The sequence below is a fragment of the Schistocerca gregaria genome, chromosome X, assembly GCF_023897955.1.
Source record: "Schistocerca gregaria isolate iqSchGreg1 chromosome X, iqSchGreg1.2, whole genome shotgun sequence".
NCBI lineage: Eukaryota > Metazoa > Arthropoda > Insecta > Orthoptera > Acrididae > Schistocerca > Schistocerca gregaria.
The window spans coordinates 616,227,654-616,241,312 of NC_064931.1; the positions used below are offsets into that span (position 1 = coordinate 616,227,654).

A 13,659-nucleotide genomic window follows, 5' to 3' on the forward strand; every position below is an offset into this window, starting at 1 on the left:
AGTAGATTTTTATTATCTGGGGGTGACTAATAGTAACATCTAATGGAGCGTTAACGTAACCAAATGAGAGAAATTGGGGTCACACATTGTGGAAGTCACAGAAGACGTGTCAGCAATTTTTGGGAGTTTTCTGTTATGAGTAACAGTCAAACAAGCATCATTGGTAGCTTATTGAAAATTATGCCTACATTGGTATAAAAATTTTAACTTGCAAAAAACACCAAATTTCTGGTTGAAATATGTTATTAAATAGGAAAATGGTGTTCATTTAGTCTTGAAATTACAATTATTGAAGCTAACGTGATACATAATCATGTTCTTTAGCAAAATTTGTGGCAAGGAGAGAACCACTCCCTTCACTCAGTACAATTTAACAAGTGTTTTAGTGCTTCCTCAGTGATACTAGAAAAGACAAAAAACTATAAAGAAATGGTAGAAGTATAATCAAGCATAAGTGCAATAAAGTTGGACCGATGACCTTGCTGGTTGGTCCTCTCGCTCAAATAAACCAAGCTATAAAGAAGATACTGCCATAAAACAAATTGCATCCTCAAGATAAATCAGTTTGGGGCTGATCAGCTCTGACTGATCATTTGTGCCTGCTGGGGACTTAGATTTGCCTATTGTTCCATGTAAGCTTCCATAATTATGTCATACTGTTTCTGTGTGAATTAATTTTCCATTATATAATTCATATATCTCTGGTATTTAACTATTATTCTGGGCCATTCTACTGAAAATTCCTTCAAATAAAATTGGAGTGGGTACACTTATATCACTTCCTCAAACTTCTGATTTTGACAACAGGTGTTTGCAATGTGGACTCTGCTGTCTGTGCAAACATTTAATTTTGAAAATGTTTGTAACCTGTGAAGAGTTCTTCAGTAATTGCAGTGCAGTTAGGCCAGAAACAGGTAAATTAATTGTGCAACTGTAAGATGGGAGGTTATTTTGCTGTTATGCAATTCTGAATTTAATATTTCTGTCATAGAACACAAGTTGTGTGTTGTAAGCTGTCTATTTTAATAAAATAAGCAGTCTGAAAACTATTTGAGTGACACCAAGTTTATAAATACATTACACTTTCAAATCAGTAAAGCAGCTGTGTGTTAAAGGCACACATGGCTTAAACATATATTTCTGTCTTTTCCATACAAAAAGTGAAATATGCACACACTTTGCAGCTATGCAGTATTGTGACCTTCAGTAATGGTGTTCATGTGGAACAGCTTTCTGGGACAGGAAATTTACAAAAAGTTTGGGGAAACAAAGATGAGTGTCATGTGAACCTAACCTAACCTACCAGCTTCATACATGTTAAACAGATTAATCTGACAGGATATGTTCCCAATTTAAATTTTAACCAGGGTATGGGTGTATATGCTTGTGTAGATACTTTACTGTGGTTGTGTAGCTACTTTACTATGGTGTAGCTACTTAACTATGCTTCTGTAGCACATTATTGTCATAGTAAAAAGCTGTATTAAAAAGCCCATGGAGTGGAAAACCCCTTGGGTGTGTTTGGCAAATTTACTATTAGTAAGATGAGAGTTTACGAGTGATACAAACATTTCAAAGAGGGGGAGAAGATGTTGAAGACACATCCTGGATGCTCTAGCACACCAGTAACTGATGAAAATGTGGAAGTAGTAAAGAAAACTGTTTTGGAAAATAACTGATCACCACCAGAGATATTGCTGATGATGTGAGCATATTTTTTGGTTCATGCCAAGCAGTATTTTTGGGAGTTTTGGGCATGGAACGTGTGGCAGTGAAGTTTTTTTTCCGAAATTGTTGAACTTTGACCAAAAACAACATTGTGAAGACATTGCTTGGGAATTGCTAAATGAAGTTGTTGGTGATCCAGAAATTCTAAAGGCGGTTATAACAGGTGACAAAACATGGGTATATGGGTATGACATTGAAACCAAGGCCCAGCCGTCCCAATGGAAACTGCCTGAAGAACCAGTACCAAAAAATTTGACCACTTCGATCACATTTGAACATACTTCTCATTGTTTCCTTTGTTTACAATGGGATAGTGCTCATGATCATGAGTTCCTGCATATAGTCATAAAAAAATACTACTTAGAAGTTATGCCATTTGCGTGAAGCAATCCAAAGAAAAACCAGAATTGTGGCAAAACCACTGAGGGAAATTGCATCACAATAATGTTCCCTCTGACACCTCAATGCTTCTTCATGATTTTTTGGGTAGCTCAGTTGGTAGAGCACTTGGCCACAAAAGGCAAAGGCCCATGGTTCAGGACCTGGTGTGGCACACAGTTTTAATCAGGTGGGAAATTATAATTTTGTAATAAAAAGAAAAGTTGATGAACTTTGATAATATAAAACTGTTATGTTGCTTCAGCCACTGTATTTGCTGAATATGGCCCCCTGCAATTTCTTTCTATTCCTAAGGCTGAAGAGAACAATGAAAAGACATTGTTTTGCCACCACTGATGAAATGAAAACAGAATTCCTAAAGGAGCTGAACACTGTAATGAAAAGGAAGTTCCAGAAGTGCTTCCAAGATTGGAAAAAGCTGGCACGTGTATTATATATGAAAGGGACAAAGTTGATGTTGATAAATAAATAAAGATGCTTCAAGAAAAACAAAAATTCCCATTACTTTTTGGTCACACCTGATATAAGCAGCTGTACAGTAGGGCTTTCCATGTAGACATCATTTATTGAACATCGTATGACCCTATGAAAGTGCAAAAAACTACCAGAAGATATAATATTTGGAGACACCTTGGTATTGGGATTTTCCATCATCATTGTTAGGTTCTTCTTTCCACTTGATTTTAGTTACCAGCTTGATGATGTAGTCGCAGAATGTTTACAAACAAATTGATCCCTCATGATTCTGTTTTAAAAGTACTTGCCTTTGGTGAAACAATTTACTTGCTAGTGTCTCATGCATTTCTCTTTACTCATAAAAAATTTTCAAGTTCTTGCTCTTTTTTAGATTCTCTCCAGAGGATACTATTTTATTGAGGTTTAACTCTGCTTACAATGTTTCTACATCTACATCTACATGACTACTCTGCAATTCACATTTAAGTGCTTGGCAGAGGGTTCATCGAACCACAATCATACTGTCTCTCTACCATTCCACTCCCAAACATCGCGCAGGAAAAACAAACACCTAAACCTTTCTGTTCGAGCTCTGATTTCTCTTATTTTATTTTGACGATCATTCCTACCTATGTAGGTTGGGCTCAACAAAATATTTTCTAATTTGTTTGAACTAACTGCGTAACAGAAACACTGTAAAAATATTAGTAAATTTTCTGTGCTAATTCCTTGAAAAGAAACTAAATTGCTTGCAAAACATGAGAGATCCGAAGGCAAGACATTTCTACATTTTGACATCTTTAAATATCTGTACACAATTCTGCAAGGCCACTGAGGCTTCTCAACTGGTCAGTGCACGCATGATGGGGTTTCTCAGGAGGAGACGTTGTGGTGGGCACAACTTCTTTTTCACTTCAATTTTAGGAGTAAGTGTTACACTGATTCCTTAATTAACAAATATTGTATTCAGAGTGAATTTTCACTCCTCAGCAGTGTGTGTGTGTGTGTGTGTGTGTGTGTGTGTGTGTGTGTGTGTGTTTGTGTGTGTGTGTGTGTTTGTGTTTGTGTTTATGAACCTTCCTGGCAGATAAAAATGTGTGCCAGGCAGGGACTTGAACCTGGGCTCCTTGCCTTTTGTGGACAAGTGTTCTGCCAGGAAGTAAGTGAAAGTCTCTGGTTTGAGCCCCAGTCCAGCACACTGTTTTAGTTTGCCGGGTCATTTCATATTGGTGCACACTCTGCTGCAGCATAAAAATTCATTCTGGAAACCACACCCAGGTTGTTGCTAACGCATGTCTCAACAATATCCTTTCTACCAGGAGTGCTAGTCCTGCGAGTTTCATAGGAGAACTTCTGTGAAGTTGGGAGGGTAGGAGTTGAGATACTGGTGGAAGTTAAGCTGTGAGGATGGATCATGAGTTGTTTTCGGGTAGGTGTGGCACACAGTTTCAATCTGCTGGGAATTATTGTATAACAATTTTGTAATAAAAAGAAAAGTTGATTAACTTTAATAATATAACATTCAAAGAAAAGTTAAAAAAGAAATTGCATCTACTGACAATCAGCCCAACCACCTCATGATAACATGACCAGAATGCAATGCACATAGCTATGGATGGCTCTGTTAAAAATCTCAACACGTTTTATATTTAACAGTGTATGGAATTTTCCAGAGTAAATTTTTTGAAGTGTTTTTGACAATTGTGATGTATTGCTTTAAGAAATTGTTGTCCGCGCACTGACTACCAAATCCTTGGAGTATGAAGACTTTGGAAGAGTGCCAGTCCATAAGACCAACTTGTCAGTGAGGATTTCAGACTGTAGATCAAGCTGCTTCAACTTTGCCCCATGGGGGCACAAGCACCTGCAAATGCCCATCAGCTCGCCTGTGATGAGGCATAGGTATTATGGCCTAGGTTGCCCTACATCTACATCTACATCCATACTCCGCAAGCCACCTGACGGTGTGTGGCGGAGGGTACCCTGAGTACCTCTATCGGTTCTCCCTTCTATTCCAGTCTCGTATTGTTCATGGAAAGAAGGATTTTCAGTATGTTTCTGTGTGGGCTCTAATCTCTCTGATTTTATCCTCATGGTCTCTTCGCGAGATATACGTAGGAGGGAGCAAAATATACTGCTTGACTCTTCGGTGAAGGTATGTTCTCGAAACTTTAACAAAAGCCCGTACCGAGCTACTGAGCGTCTCTCCTGCAGAGTCTTCCACTGGAGTTTATCTATCATCTCCATAACGCTTTCGCGATTACTAAATGATGCTGTAACGAAGCGCGCTGCTCTCCGTTGGATCTTCTCTATCTCTTCTATCAACCCTATCTGGTACGGATCCCACACTGTTGAGCAGTATTCAAGCAGTGGGCGAACAAGCGTACTGTAACCTACTTCCTATCGTGCTCATCCAGCATGGTACTGCATATAAGGTGTGGACTGGCCATCTGTGCAATGGCTGTTTGCAAACTGCTGTCTGTGAGCTGGAAAAGTCTGCCATGGTGCTGCTCACTCTGAGGATATTAGGTTGACAACACTCGTATAGGGCCAGTGCTATACTCGGCCTCTGGTTGAGGCTGTTGAACTGCTACTTGCCTTCATGATATGTTGTTCATAATGACATTTTATCTGTCTTACAACCACCAGTGTGTTACACTGTTGGTTGTTGGATGCCTTGCATGGCACTATGGCTGAGTAATTTTATATTAATTAAAATAAAAAATAATATCGTACTCCAACAGGTAGTTTTGAATTTGTCTTTTTAATTTGTATTAGCCTTTGCAATTATATAGTCTGTACCTATGGATAAAAGCAGGAGACTGCTGTTTTTATTTTCTATCAAGGTACACACATGAAATGCACGCACCGTCTTTGGTGGAGAACTAAATTTGCTTAGAAGACAGCACTGTACACAAGAAGTAGTCCTTCATAAGGGTTCTTTATTTTCTCTGAGTCATTGCAGTCTCAAACTATTCTATGCATTGTTCCCTTACATTTCAGACAAACTGCTTGATGTCAGTAACTTGCTGCCACAATAGTTCAGCACCCATTCTTTTGGTCATTTTCAGGTACATACGTGTGGCAGCAGGTTATTGACACCCAGCACTTCACCTGAAATTTTATGGAAGAATTTAAATACCGGGGAAGTTCAAAATTTTGTGTTCCATACATGTACGTAGGAGTAAAGCATATCCTAGATATTCACAGTGGCTTTCTCCTTCTACAAAGACAGAAGGCGGAGAGGGGGGGGGGGGGGAGTAGTGTTGTTGTGCTGGGTACTGTGTTAGCAGACGCACCACCTGTCTAAGCTTTTAATCAGGATATGACAGTGAGCTCTACCCACGCAATTCATGATTTCACAGTCAAGGTAGTGTACCATATGTATATAGGAGGGAAAGTGACTTAGATTGCAGAATAAAAGGATGCATGGTGATATCTACCAATTGGCTCCTCCCAACTTCATTCTAATCACTCAGAAGGCATGATGCAAGTCAAACCACATTTAAATTTGATGATTATGATGATGATGATGATGATGATGATGATGACATATGCGTTATCTCTCCAAGAAGAGGATTCTTCAGTTAGCAGTAGAGCTGTGGTATGCAAACTGCAGTGTGCAACGTTTTTTCTGTTTATTTACAGTAGTTCTATAAATTAGTGATCTGTATACAATCTTTTTAAAAAAGTTTGATATTTGTTATAGACACATTGCACTATACATTGTGAGCTTTTGTCCATCATCTGGTGCTCCATTATATCTACACTACTGGCCATTAAAATTGCTACACCACGAAGATGACGTGCTACAGATGCGAAATTTAACCGACAGGAAGAAGATGCTGTGATATGCAAATGATTAGCTTTTCAGAGCCTTCACACAAGGTTGGCACCAGTGGTGACACCTAAAATGTGCTGGTATGAGGAAAGTTTCCAACCAATTTCTCATACACAATCAGCTGTTCACCGGCGTTGCCTGGTGAAACGTTGTTGGGATGCCTCGTGTAAGGAGGAGAAATGCGTACCATCACGTTTCCTACTTTGATAAAGGTTGTATTGTAGCCTATCGCGATTGCAGTTTATCGTATCGCGACATTGCTGCTCACGTTGGTCGAGATCCAATGACTATGAGCAGAATATGGAATCGATGGGGTTAGGAGGGTAATATGGAACACCGTGCTGGATCCCAACGGTCTCGTATCACTAGCAGTCGAGATGACAGGCATCTTATCTGCATGGCTGTAATGGATCGTGCAGCCAAGTCTCGATCCCTGAGTCAACAGATGGGGACGTTTGCAAGACAACAACCATCTGCACGAACAGTTTGACGACATTTGCAGCAGCATGGACTATCAGCTCGGAGACCTTGGCTGCAGTTACCCTTGAGGGTGCATCGCAGACAGGAGCGCTTGCGATGGTGTACTCAACGACGAACCTGGGTGCACGATTGGCAAAACATCATTTTTTCGAATGAATCCACGTTCTGTTTACAGCATCATGATGGTCGCATCCGTGTTTGGCGACATCGCGGTGAACGCACTTTGGAAGCGTGTATTCGACATCGCCATACTGGCGTATTGCGCAGCGAGATGGTATGGGGTGCCATTGGTTACACATCTCGGTCACCTCTTGTTCGCATTGACAGCACTTTGAACAGTGGACGTTACATTTCAGATGTGTTATGACCCGTGGCTCTATCCTTCATTCGATCCCTGCGAAACCCTACATTTCAGCAGGATAATGCACGACCGCATGTTGCACATCCTGTACGGGCCTTTCTGGATACAGAAAATGTTCGATGGTGCCCTGGCCAGCAAATTCTCCAGATTTCTCACCAATTGAAAACATCTGGTCAATGGTGGCCAAGCAACTGTCTCATCACAATACACCAGTCACTACTGTTGATGAACTGTGGTATCATGTTGAAGCTGTATAGGCAGCTGTACCGGTACACGCCATCTCAGTTTGACTCAATGCCCAGGCGCGTCGAGGCCATTATTACGGCCAAAGGTGGTTGTTCTGGGTACTGATTTCTCAGAATATATGCACCCAAATTGTGTGAAAATGTAAGCACATGTCAGTTCTAGTATAATATATTTGTCCAGTGAATGCCCGTTTACATCTGCATTTCTTCGTGGTGTAGCAATTTTAATGGCCAGTAGTGTAGATATTTCTTGACAACTGGTACAAGATTGGCAAAAAAGAAAAGTGGTGGCTGCCATTTGGGCAAGTCTGAATGGCGTGGCAGCTAGAGAAATGAAGTCCTCAGCACCACAGCTCCAGGAGGATGATGATCACAGCCACCAGGCACGCGGCAGAGAAAGCGTTTTCGGCCGACGGGTGACAGGGTACCTCTAGCACAGCCACAAGATTTCCTCTGCCCTAATTGGCCTGGAGCCGAGAAAACCATGGGGGTGGCATGGAAAGTTCCGAAGCGTGGCCTGATCAGCTTTGTCTAAGCGGCGTTACTTCGTCAGCACACGAGGGAGGCGTGTGATTGAGATTGCCCACCTCGGTGCTGACTTGCTGCTGCCAGCAGAAACTTACAGGCGGCTGGAGTTACTGGCTAATGCTTGACCGTTACAAGAAAATGAAATAAACCTTTTGAAAGAAAATAAAGATAGAATCCCCTACTATCAGGCTCAACCGTACACTCCTCCCCCTTCTGTGGGAGCAAAAAAGTATGTGATTTCGCTCAACGCGATTGTTATTTAAATGTTGGAAATTTTAGTTTGCAAAAACAAAATAGACATTCTTTGATTGTTAAAGGTTCCCAATAAAGACAGCAGGGGTATTAAACTACGGATGGGTGTAGAGACTTTGAAGACCTCTTAGGGGGTCACAAAGGGTGTTACACACTTCAAGAATATTGTGGTTACACAAGTACAAGGAATAAATATTATAAAACATCAAAACAAAATTACATCAGTTAACAAGTGTGAATAAAACACATTGGAAGGTAATAGTCTGAATCATGAGTCTTTGTTTCTTAAATGAATTTAAAATCTTATACGTATCACCACTGAAGTTACACGCAAGGCTGAGTGTGTGACGCAGAGCGTTGCGTTATCCTCGGCACACCAGTCTTCACATTAGTTAATAACATAGTTGAACTCTTAAAACCAAAGGAGGGCACATGCCTTGATAGGCATCTCTTTCGAATCGTGGGCAATATTCGCCAGAAGGCTGGGGTTCTGGAACTATTGGAGGGGACGGTCATAACCATTTGCAAGATCTCTCTTTATACAATAGCCATATCAGTACAATAATAAAAATAGCAGCGACCGTGGTTACTGTGACACTTGGTATAATAGTTGTATGTAGATTAGTGGCTGACTGCCATTCACTTAAATGTGCTAAAAGGCAATCATAAGAAATTTATCCTCTCTCTCGTGTTTTAAAAGGACATCGATTAACGTTAAAAGGTGATCATTCGATATATTAGATAGAACAGGTAATTCAGTTGACAAAGGAATCATGGATGAACTTTCAGGTAGGAAAACATAGGTAAATGGGCATGAATACTGGCATGAAAAGTTACCATTTATGTGATTCAGAGTGAGAAGTGACGAATATGAATGTCACAAAAGGAAGTATGATATTATTGAGTAAGAAGGATAGATGAGCACAATAGATATGGTTTATTCAATGAGACCAACAAAACAATGATTTTAAGGCATGTAATTATGGGCTCCTGCACCCATTGAATAGCTAAGTTCATGTGCTAGGTTCGGGTTCCTGTTCTCGGACACGAAAATTGTGTCGTTGAATGTCCACATCGTTGAGAACAAGAAGAGAAGAGAAAAACAAAACATGATGAGAATCTAGAAACTTCCACAGTGGAAATGGAAACCGTAAGGTATTGAATTAGAAAAGACTAAGCTGAACGAAATTTCTGATGAGCTTTTCCTTTATGAAGGTAGAATGTACGGCATATCGTTGACATGACACGACAGTATCGCCTACTTAACCGTTCATATGACAATACTGCGATTCTAAGACAAGTGCTACATACTTCTTCTTACAAAAAAAAAAATCTTTGTTGCTCCACCAAATTTGCCATCATACTCTCACCATTTTGCAACTAAATTTGCCGTCTCTGTAACTCCTTGGTGCTGGCCTCATCAGGCCCAGCTAGTTGCTTAAAACTCGCATCTATCCTTGGATATATCGCAGTGCCCTGAGACACATCATGCAGTTAAATACTACTGCTTCAGTAGTTGGTCATCCTTCAGAAAATACAATGGAAGAACAATGTCAAAGAATGCACAGGTTTTGAACTGAGATTTCCGCTTACTGGCGGTTAAGCTTCGAGCTAGACGATGTTTGCGTCTTACAGTGCTTGAACAGCGATCGTCAGAGAGCATGGAGCACTGTTCTTGTAAACTCTTCTTTGACATGAAAGATTAAAGTAAATGGAATGGGCTGTGGCATGAAAACTAAAGGTGTAATGAACATTGTGGTTAACTGAAGTCTGCGCGGTTGTTGGCTGCTTCATGCAAGATGCATGACTCTTCAGATGTCGTTCTGTTGAAAGTTGAAAGATGAAAGTGGGTAGGATGGACTATGCCCTGAAATTGAAAAGTTAAGGAACAACATAGACAACTAGGGATCTGCGTGATTGCCAGTAGAGTCACGCAAGGTGCGTGCCCTTCCGGGTTGTCCTCTTGAAGTCAGTTGAACTAGGTGTTGTGCTCGTGTAGAACGACAGCAGAATCGAATGTTACTTATTGGTGGCAATCACCTCTCCCACATGATAACCCGTGAACAATGAACGACGGAGCTTAATTGTTAGAAAGGAGGCACAATATCTCATTTGATGTGGCTGGAGAAGTAGATAGGGCCGGTACTGTCAGAACGAAGTAGCAAGCTGTTCGCTCCTTGATGGAATAGGAAAAACAGGATAGCTTCCCCGATTCGATAGTGGAGTAAGTGATACAGAGGAGGGCAAAACACCTCAGCAGACATAATTTTTGGCTCTCAATAGGGTTGGTTCCCAGCAATAGCAGATTGCTCATTTAATGTGTTGCGGTGGTCGAGGGGAGGGGGGGGGGGGGGGGGACGAATTGCAGAGGGTGCCTTCATTATTCAATGAACATCAAGAGGGGAACATAGTAAGTTGACACAAGAGCCGGAGGGGATTGATTGCCCACAGGTATCTAACGAACGAGATGTACAGCCTAAACCTCTTGACCTGTGGGAGTTATTTATTCCGTTTACATTATCTACAGTAGGGAGGCATGCGTCATGTCCCTCCAAATAAGCATTCAAACATAAATTAAATAAAGCATGATTAAATCTTAAGTTACTCTTCCAAAATGGTTTCTTATCTAGAATATTATTAGTAAACACTTAAATAATGGGCAATACTTGGGAACCTACTCTGGCATAATTGAAATCACACAAAATAAATAACTATCTTCATAACTCTGGCAAAAAATTAACACATGGAAACATTAGGCTCATTGACACAAATGCTAAATTACTGGTGCTGGCAAAACTCTAGGGGATTGCCTTGGTAAATAATTGATAATAAAACATAGACAAAATGAATACTTAAAATAGTATGTAGACACAAGTAATTGGCAACTCAGCACAGTGACACATGTAGTGGCAAAACTGTGATAGAAGCAAAAGTACAAAATACAATCTCCCTTACACAAAACTCCCTTATTCTCCAGTTATATTTTGTAGCAAAATAAGTATAAGTATTCTGTGTATGCTATTGTTTATATCTCCATACTGATTGACATGTCTTTGGTATGTCTACCTACATGAATGCTGTGCGCCAATGTTATCAGTAATGCTGTATAATAGTACAGTGTCAAGTTAATTCCTCCTTTAGCAATGTTTTAGTTTAAAGTGTTTTCATATATCCTTCAGTTTTCAGATCAATAACTGCCATTACCCTCCTTGATATTATTAAACGTTAACCTCTTTTTTACGATATCTCCTGCTTTAATTTGTACTCCTTGTCTCGTAACTACATAATGTTGGTTGTTGGCAGCCTCCTAACCAATTGAGCTGAGATAATTGTCGTTTCTTATGTTGACTCTCTCACCTACCTGCTCCCTAATACTCGTTGACGATGGTTCATCGATACTGGTTGCCTCTCGATGACGTTGACATAACTTGCCTGTCGGCGTTTTTGTTTTTGAATAAAATTAGAGTCCATTTGCCATGTGTAGAGTGTATAGGAAGGAAGGTAATTTCCTTAGTGTTGAAAATGAGCGTAAAGTTATACAAAATATTCGTCTTGTAGTGGTTAATAATTCTATGTTGAGAATCAGTCCTGCTTGAGGCGCTAGGGTGCAGCAGGTGTCGCGCTTGCAAGATTGCAGAGTGCTGACATTATGGATGTGGCTGGATCTAACTGGTGCGGGAGCAACGCTGGCATGTGCGGCATAGGGGCCCGTCCTACGGGCAGGACGTCGAGTGCTACATAACTCCAGAATAATTCTCTGTGAAAGGCGGGTTCAGTGATGGTTATAAAGTACTAATGGTGACTACCAATGTAACTTGTATACCTAATCTTGTAGATAGAGGCATAGATGACTTCTCAAGTAACTCTTTGCAGGTCATGTGTTTGATGCTAGTAGGAACTCTCTCTTTCCCAACTGAAGTGTGTGAAGTTTTATATTTTACTTTGACTATTACTCTGTTGAAAGTTACTTGTATGGTGTTCAATTGGAGCCTTTATCTCTCCCTTCTTTACAACTCCTGATTAGTACATACATAAAACATTCTCAGTGATACTTTTACAACAGATTAAAGATTAACTTCAGCAGCAGCAGCAGCAGCAGCAGCAGCAGTAGTAGTAGTAGTAGTAGTAGTAGTAGTATTAGCGAAGGTTACAATGGTCTCATATAAGGTATAGATGTTTCGTGTACTTCTTGCTTTTGCTAGCATTTATCGTAGCTATCATTGTATACTGCACTAGGTGACACAGCTTAGACGCTTCAGGAATGCAGGAGTGTGTGCTTTCTTAGCAGTTGTTTCTTTTGCCTGTGCTGGATACAAAACAGATGGCTGGGCTTCATCCCAACGGGGGGTGCGGTGGGGGCGGTGATGGAGAGCAGAACAGGGCCTCTGTATGTGGAGGCAGGGTAGCTTTCCTTGCTACATGCTGAGTTACATTCCTCTGGGCAGTTACTAAATTTCTTCCAGGCTTACTTTGTCATTCACGACATTTATTAATGGAGGGTCTTCTTTTTAAGGGATGCAGACAACTCAATCGTTAAAATTCACAGAACTGTCACAATTAATTTACTCACTTAGACACTCTGTTCTTCTAAAATGTACGTAGTTGATAGATTTTATATTTCTGCATGAACTGTGGTGACAACTTGACTCTCTTAAATATCATTTACTTGAAACTCGGGGCTAATCACTAGTGGAATTAGTAGCGGGGTATGTAGTTAGAACTGTTATTCTGGATTGGTATTAACTTGGTTTTCACTGTACTTCATTTTACGATGGCATTTCAAACTCGATCCTTTTGGCTGACATGTTTCCCACGCAGCGGTCACTTTACAGAATAAATACCACGGCAAGGTCAGCTTCCTTGACGCCATATAGCTCTGTTTATTAGCCACGAGAGTGGCAATACAACATAGCTAGAGATCAATTTGAGACCCCAACGTTTCCTATTTTGATGGATTAGGTGGTGTTTACAAAAACAAAAAAAACTTTTTTTTCCCCATACTGAAAATTCAAGTAAGTGACATGAATAGATTTCTGGCCTAGAGTAAAACTAGTAGAATCTGTAAGGCAATATTAGGCTGGTGAGTTTATTTTTATAACTATCTTCTTCAGGTCTGTTGGTTACACTGCAACCATATGGTGGAAGGTGCTGAAGTGTAGCATGGGGGCTTACTCCACCGCGGCAGAGGCGCGTGGCCTGTGGGGAGGAGGGAGAGGAGTGGGGAGTACCGTGTCACAAGGCAGTGGGAAGGGGTAGAATCCTAAAGTCCGCTTGCTTGGCGGGGAGGGCAAGACTTGCAGTTCGTAAACAAACTGCATGCATCTATCTTGCCTGGCATTATGAAAACTTACCTTGTCGTCACACTATAG

At 40.6% G+C, this 13,659-nt stretch overlaps 1 protein-coding gene across 3 annotated transcripts in view; it reads left to right on the forward strand.

The window, feature by feature from the left end:
• LOC126297516 (uncharacterized) overlaps positions 1-13,659 on the forward strand; it is a 323,790-nt gene that overhangs the window by 276,384 nt on the left and 33,747 nt on the right. The window lies entirely within an intron of this gene.